The sequence below is a fragment of the Rhincodon typus genome, chromosome 31 (genome assembly GCF_021869965.1).
Source record: "Rhincodon typus isolate 14 chromosome 31, sRhiTyp1.1, whole genome shotgun sequence".
Classification (NCBI taxonomy): domain Eukaryota; kingdom Metazoa; phylum Chordata; class Chondrichthyes; order Orectolobiformes; family Rhincodontidae; genus Rhincodon; species Rhincodon typus.
In genome coordinates this window covers 6105762-6112568 of record NC_063362.1, presented here as the reverse complement: position 1 = coordinate 6112568, position 6807 = coordinate 6105762, and positions in this window count along the sequence as shown.

The window sequence follows — 6807 nt, the reverse complement described above, 5'->3', positions numbered from 1 at the left end:
AACGTACGTGTACATTCAGTCACATCCATCACGTAACGTACGTGTACGTTCAGTCACATCCATCACGTAATGTACGTGTACATTCAGTCACGTTCACCATTTGCAAACATTACTAATTGCGACATTCTCTTGGAGTGTATCTCACAGAATGGTGAGATTTTACTGTATCGGACTTTTAATTAAAACAAACAACTGGACCATATCGATAGTATTTTTTTATTCACTCATGGGACATGGGTGTTGCTGACTGGCCAGCATCTAGTTGCCTTTTGTGAAGGTGGTAATGTGTTGCCTTCTTGAACTTTGCAGTCCATCTGATGTAGATTGACCCACAATAATCTTAGGGATGGAATTCCAGGATTTTGACCCAGCAACAGTGAAGGAACGATGATTATATTTCCAAGTCAGGATGGTGAGTGGCTTGGACAGTGACTTACAGGGGGCAGTGTTCCCATGTATCTGCTGCCCTTGTCCTTCTAGATGGAAGTAGTCGTGGTTAGGAAGATGCTGTCTAAAGGAGCCTTGGTGAATTTCTGCAGTGCATCTTGTAAATGGTACACACTGCCACTACTGTGCATCAGTAGTGAATGCTTGTGGATGTGGTGCCAATCGAGTGGGCTGCTTTGTCCTGGATGGTATCAAGCTTCTTGAGTCTAGTTTGAACTCACTCATCCAGGCAAGTGGGGAATATTCCATCACACTCCTGACTTGTGCCTAGTAGATTTTGGACAAGCTTTGGGGAGTCAGGTGGTGAGTTATTCATGACAGTATTCCTGCTCGTGTAGCCACTGTGTTAAGGTGGTGAGTCCAGTTGAGTTTCTGGTCAATGGTAACCCCCAGAATGTTGATAGTGGGGGCTTCATTGATGGTAACACCATTGAATGTCAATGGGCAGTGGTTAGATTGTCTCTTATTGGAGATGGTCATTATTTGGCATTTGCTTGGCGCAAATGGTATTTTTCGTGCACTGGATTATCCTGGGCACCATATCTTGGGAATAATATATTGGCCTAGGAGGAGCTACAGCACAGATTTACGATAATTATCAGGGGTGTGCAGTAATGTAGAGTTGATGTTAAAATCAGATTAGCCATGATCTTATTGAATGGCATAGTGAGCTCAAAGGGCTAAGTGGCCTACTGTTGTTTCTTGTTTGTATCTTAGTCGTGATACCTGGTCTCTAGCTAGGGATGAAATTACAATGAGAGATTACACACAAACTAGAGATGTGTTGCCTGTAATTTAGAAAGTTATGGGCTGATTTTTTGAAGTTGTCGAGCTATTAAGGGAACAGATAAAGTATTTGCTCACATATTGCACACTGTGGCTGAGGGCTACCTTTACTTCCAGTGCAAGTAAAGCTGAGAGTAGCTGTCCTTGTGTTTCCTTATCGTTGCAGGGTTAAGGGGAGGTTTATGAGTGTTACTAACACCTCCAGCTCCTCAAAGCACGTGAACCTTTACAGGGCTGAACTTGATAAAGGATGTTTGGCACCATCGCTTTGTCTGCATTGTTGCTTTGAAACTGATGGCCTATTAAAAAGAAATCCACATCTGGTATTTCCTGTGTGCGTTTACAATTTTTTAAATATTCTTTGTAGTTTGTCTTGTTCCTGATTAAATATCTCCATAAAACCTGGTATAAAGAAAGAATATATTACATAAACCGAGAGCATGTTAACTTTTAAAACTTCAACTCATAATAAAAGTTTATCAATACAACATGGACAGAAATGATGGCCTGGTCCACAACCCAAGGATCAAAACATGCATCAAAAACATCTCATTTTTCAGTCCAATGGTGAGCAAAGTGTGATACTTCAACATCAAATCAGCTAAAAATAACAGATACTCCACATCACAGAATGACAGCATTGTTATGATGAAGAGGGAGACCATTGAGCCCATCATGTATGCTGGCTCTCTGAATGAACACCATTACCCAGTGCCAATCTCCTGCCCCTTTCCTCATACCCTTGTACATTATTTTTATCCAAATAATCATCCAATACCACCTTGAATGCCTCAGCTGTATGGCTGAACTAATGATCAGGTACCTCAGCGCTGAACGAAGTCACTCATTTCCAGGGATGTGCAGCCCAGGTGAGTTAAATGCAGGGTTGTGGGCTGAGTCCCTGTGGGATGTTCTTCAGATGGGCCGAATGGCCTGTTCCCACATTGAAATGATGTTTGTTGATTTTAGGTGCAGTAGCAAGTTACTTTTCTGCCTCCCTACAGGAAATTCATGGGTGTGAATGTGCAGCGCATTACTTCCCAGTTCTAGGGAGGTGAATCATAGAATCACTACAGTATGGGAGCAGGCCATTCAGCACATTGAATCCACACCAACCCTCCAAAGAGCATCCCACCCACACCCCCGCCATCCCCCCCAACCCTATCTCCATAACCAACCTAGCCTGCACATCCCTGGACAATTTAGCACGGCCAGTCCACCCTAACCTGCACATCTTTGGACTGTGGGAGGAAATTAGAGTATCTCGAAGAAACCCACACAGACACAGGGAGAATGTGCAAACTCCACACAGTCACCCAAGGGTGGAATCGAACCCGGGTCCCTGGCACTGTGAGGGAGCAGTGCTAACCACTGAGTCACCGTGCCACCCTTTGTGATGCTCCAATTCAGGGAGTGATGGACACTCGGTCATTCAGGTGTATTCAAGGTTGACTTAGACATTTTTGTTACACTCTACAAGAGCGCCAAGGGCCAGGAGGTCAGGTAGGAGAGTGGGGCTTAAGTCATCGTACACACGCTGTAAATGCTGGAAATGTGAAAGCAAAAGCAAAAACTGCTGAAGAAACTTAGCAGGTCTGGCAGCATCTGTGGAGAGAGAAACAGAGTTAGTGCTTCGAGTCTGGGATGGCTCATCTATCAAACTGAAGAGGTCATACAGGACTTAAAACGCTAACTCCAATTTCTCTACTCACTGATGCCATCAGACTTGCTGAGTTTCTCCAACGTTCTCTGTACTCGTCAGGCAGGATGCGGTTAAAAGGATACACTTGCTCCTTTTTCTTATATCCTTTTTTATAACGATTTATTCTTTTCCAAACAACATGCTTGTACTGCCTATAGGTTCCTAACACCAACCCACTATCTAATGACTTTCGCTGAACCCCTCTGTGAAGCTGTGTGGATTTCAGAATGAGCTGCTACCATATTTAGCTCAAGCAAAGGTAAATATTACCTTTACTACACATTTCCTTTGGTGTCTGAATCTGGAACAAGGAGCTACATTCTTACAACTAGACCTAGGCTTCCATTCAGCAGGCAATGTCAGGAATGTAGAATTTGCCCTCCACAGAGAGCGTGGACGTGTTGCAAATTGACATTTTCAAGGCTGAAATTGACAGATGTTTGTGAAACTCACCCAAGATATTGGGTCAACAGTGTTGCAGATTAAAAAACAAGCACACAAAGAACTGCGGATGCTGAAGATCTGAAACAAAAAACAAATGGCTGGAGAAACTCAGCAGCATGTGTGGAGAGACAAACAGAGATAACACTTCAAGTCCAGCAACCCTTCTTCAGAATTGACAGTAGCTTGGAAAAGGTGGCATTCGTGCTGAAGACAGAAGGTGGTGGTGTGAAGGGAGTGAGTGGATAGTTGGAGACAGGGCCCAGAGAGACATAAAGAAAGTTATGCATAAAATATGGTGGTTGATGTTAAGCCAGGGAAGGAGAAAAGCTGATCATGAGGACTAAGAAGTAGATGAGAATGGGTTGGCTTTGCTGAAAGCCATGTCATGACAGGGTCTAGGGCATGTGAGTGGGTAAAGGATACAGAAGGAGGTATTGAGGTGTTGAGGAAAAGTTCTGCAATGGTCTCATCGAACTGAGAACAAGTTCAAAAAGCTTAATGCTCAATGCATGTTCCTATGTTGATGCATATTTTCAGCTGTTTTGGGGGCAATGGGGTAATTAATGCACCATTCAGTATTCTGCAAAGTGGACAGTGTCCATTCTCAACCACAAACCCCAGGGAATGTTAAATAACCAGGGTCAGCTCCATCAGAATTCATTTGTCAATTGATCTGGGAGGTCCACGGGACGAAATGTTGTGCTTTTCACATATGGTACTTCAGACTGCAGTTTGGAGGCAGGCTCCAACAGGCAGTGACTTTACATCTGTAAGCCTGATGTACAGAGAGATCGATGCTAGTCTATGTACACGGGACTGACTGTCGCTGGATTTGCAAAAATTATCTTGAAATGAATTTCAAAACATTCAATCTCTGTCCATTTATAGAAAGAGTGCCTAGGTACACTGCCTGCACAGTGTGCATTATAGAATGCTGCCTGTGTGTCACTGTGGTAGCTATCCATAGGGAGTCATAAAGAGAGAATGGATAGGTTAGGACTTTTTTCACTGGAGCACAGGAGGTTGAGAGGTGACCTTATGGAGGTTTATAAAATCATGAGGGGTACAGATAGGATTAATGCTAGGTGTCTTTTCCCTATTATGGGAGATTTCAAGACTAGAGGGCACATTTTTAAGGTGAGAGGAGAGAAATTTAAAAAAGACATGAGGGGCAAACGTTTTACACAGAGGGTGGCTCACATGCGAATCAACTTCGAGAGGAAGTGGTGTATGCCAACACAGTTACAACATTTAAAAGACACTCAGATATGTACGTGAATAAGAAATGTTTGGAGGAAAATGAGACAGAATCAGGTAGGTGGGACTAGTTTAGTTTGAAATTATGTTCAGCAAGGACTAGTTGGACTGAAGGGTCAGTTTCTGTGCTATGTGACTCTATGAACGGGAGGAGGTGGCCTAGTGGCATTATCGCTGTTAATCCAGAGACCCAGGTAATATTCTGGGGACTTGGGTTTGAATCCCGCCATGGCAGATGTTGGAATTTCAATTCACTAAAATATCTGGAATTAAGAACCTAATGACGACCATGAATCCATTGTCAATTGTCGGAAAAACCCATCTGGTTCACTAATGTCCTTTAGGGAAGGAAACTGCCATCCTTATCTGGTCTGGCCTACATGTGACTCCAGACCCACAGCAATGTGGTTGACACTGAACTGCCCTCTGGGCAATTAGGGATGGGCAATAAATGCTGCCTGGTCAGCGACGCCCTCAACCCATGAATGAATAAAGGAAAGAAACTGTTCAGTTGAATAAATATATCAGCTTTGAACAAACTGATTTTATAAATATTTAAATTCTTGAAAGAGATTTTCAGGGTAAATTCATTATTGAGCATGGTGGGATGCATGAGAAAGTGGGAAACTGTATCCAGATGGTATCCAGTTCTGAAGAAGGTTCACTGGACCTGAAATATTAGCTCTAATTTCTCTCCACAGGTGCTGCCAGACCTACTGAGTTTTTCCAGCAATTTCTAATTTTGTCTCTGATTTCTAGCATCTCCGGTTCTTTTGTTTTTTTAGATTGGATACAGACTTTGTTTTGTGTTTTCAGTTTGCCTCTATGAGTTAATAGTAACCTTGTATCCTTTTTCTTTCTGTACAATGTCCCATAGCCACACAATGAAATTCTCAACGTGTTTAATCAACTTTCAAAAAGGCAGATTTAGATTATTTCATCTTGCACCTCTTTCATCTCAGGCCGAACATTTCCCTCCAGGGGCCTGTCAGCCATCATACGAAGTTTACACTGTTCATTTAAAACAATTTCTTTATTCTGTCTCATAGATATTTCCGGGTCTGCCTCCTTAAAAGGCACAGCTTCAAAGAAATATCCCTACATGCCAAATATTGGATCTGTTCAGAAAAGCTGATCTCCAAATCAGAGTAATTTCACTACAGAGCATTTTTCTCAATGGAATTTCCGAGGAGTTGATTGGATAGGTCAAATGTTAGAGCCTGGCTAAAAAGTCCTTTCTTTGCCAATGTGATGCAAGGGAAAGCTTTCGTTAGGGTCAAGAAATGTGGTGAAGCCAAGGTTCGATCAAGGCACTCAAGAGGGTGGTAATTCAGAAAGAAATGGTATGCAAGGGTATGGGGAATAGGCCCGAGATTGCAATTAGGTAATGACTCTCGTTTAACAAGCTGGTGCAGGCATAATGGGCTGAATGGCCTCTTTTAGCACTGTAACAATCCTCTGATTCGCTTCCAAATCTCCCTTTGGCCATAACTTCTCCCGACTTCTGTAACCTTGCCCAGCCCCACAATCCTCTTGTTAAGTCTATATTTCACCATTTTCGCTTCCTGTACATCCATCTGGAATCTGGGAATGCAACAACGGACAATGGCTTTCATTGTCACCAACTTTCAGTTGTAAAATATGATCAGGTACGCTAATGTCCTTTAGGATAGGAAATCCATCATCCTTACCCAGTCTATCATTGGTGCCCATACCATCACCCTAGGCTCTAGAATTCCCACATTACATTTTTCCTCCTTTCAGGCAGTCTCAATCTTTGCCCATAAATCTTTGGTAAACATATCACTTGTCAGCAAGTTTTGTTTGATTATTTGCTTCCCGTGAAGTGACTTTTCGTTATCACAGAATCCCTACAGTGTGGAAACAGGCCATTCAGCCCTTTGAGTCCACACGGAACCTCTGAAGAGCATCCCATCCCCCCCACCTTGTAAACCCTGCATTTCCCATGACTAACCCACCTAAATTACACATCTTTGGACTGCGGGAGGAAACCCAAGCACCTGGACATGGGGAGAATGAGCAAATTCCACACAGACAGTCACCCGAGGGTGGAATTGAACCCAGATCCCTGGTAGCTGTGAGGCAGCAGTGCTAACCACTGAGCCACAGTGCTGCCCTTTTGAGGCACTGTTCGATGTTAAAGGCACTGC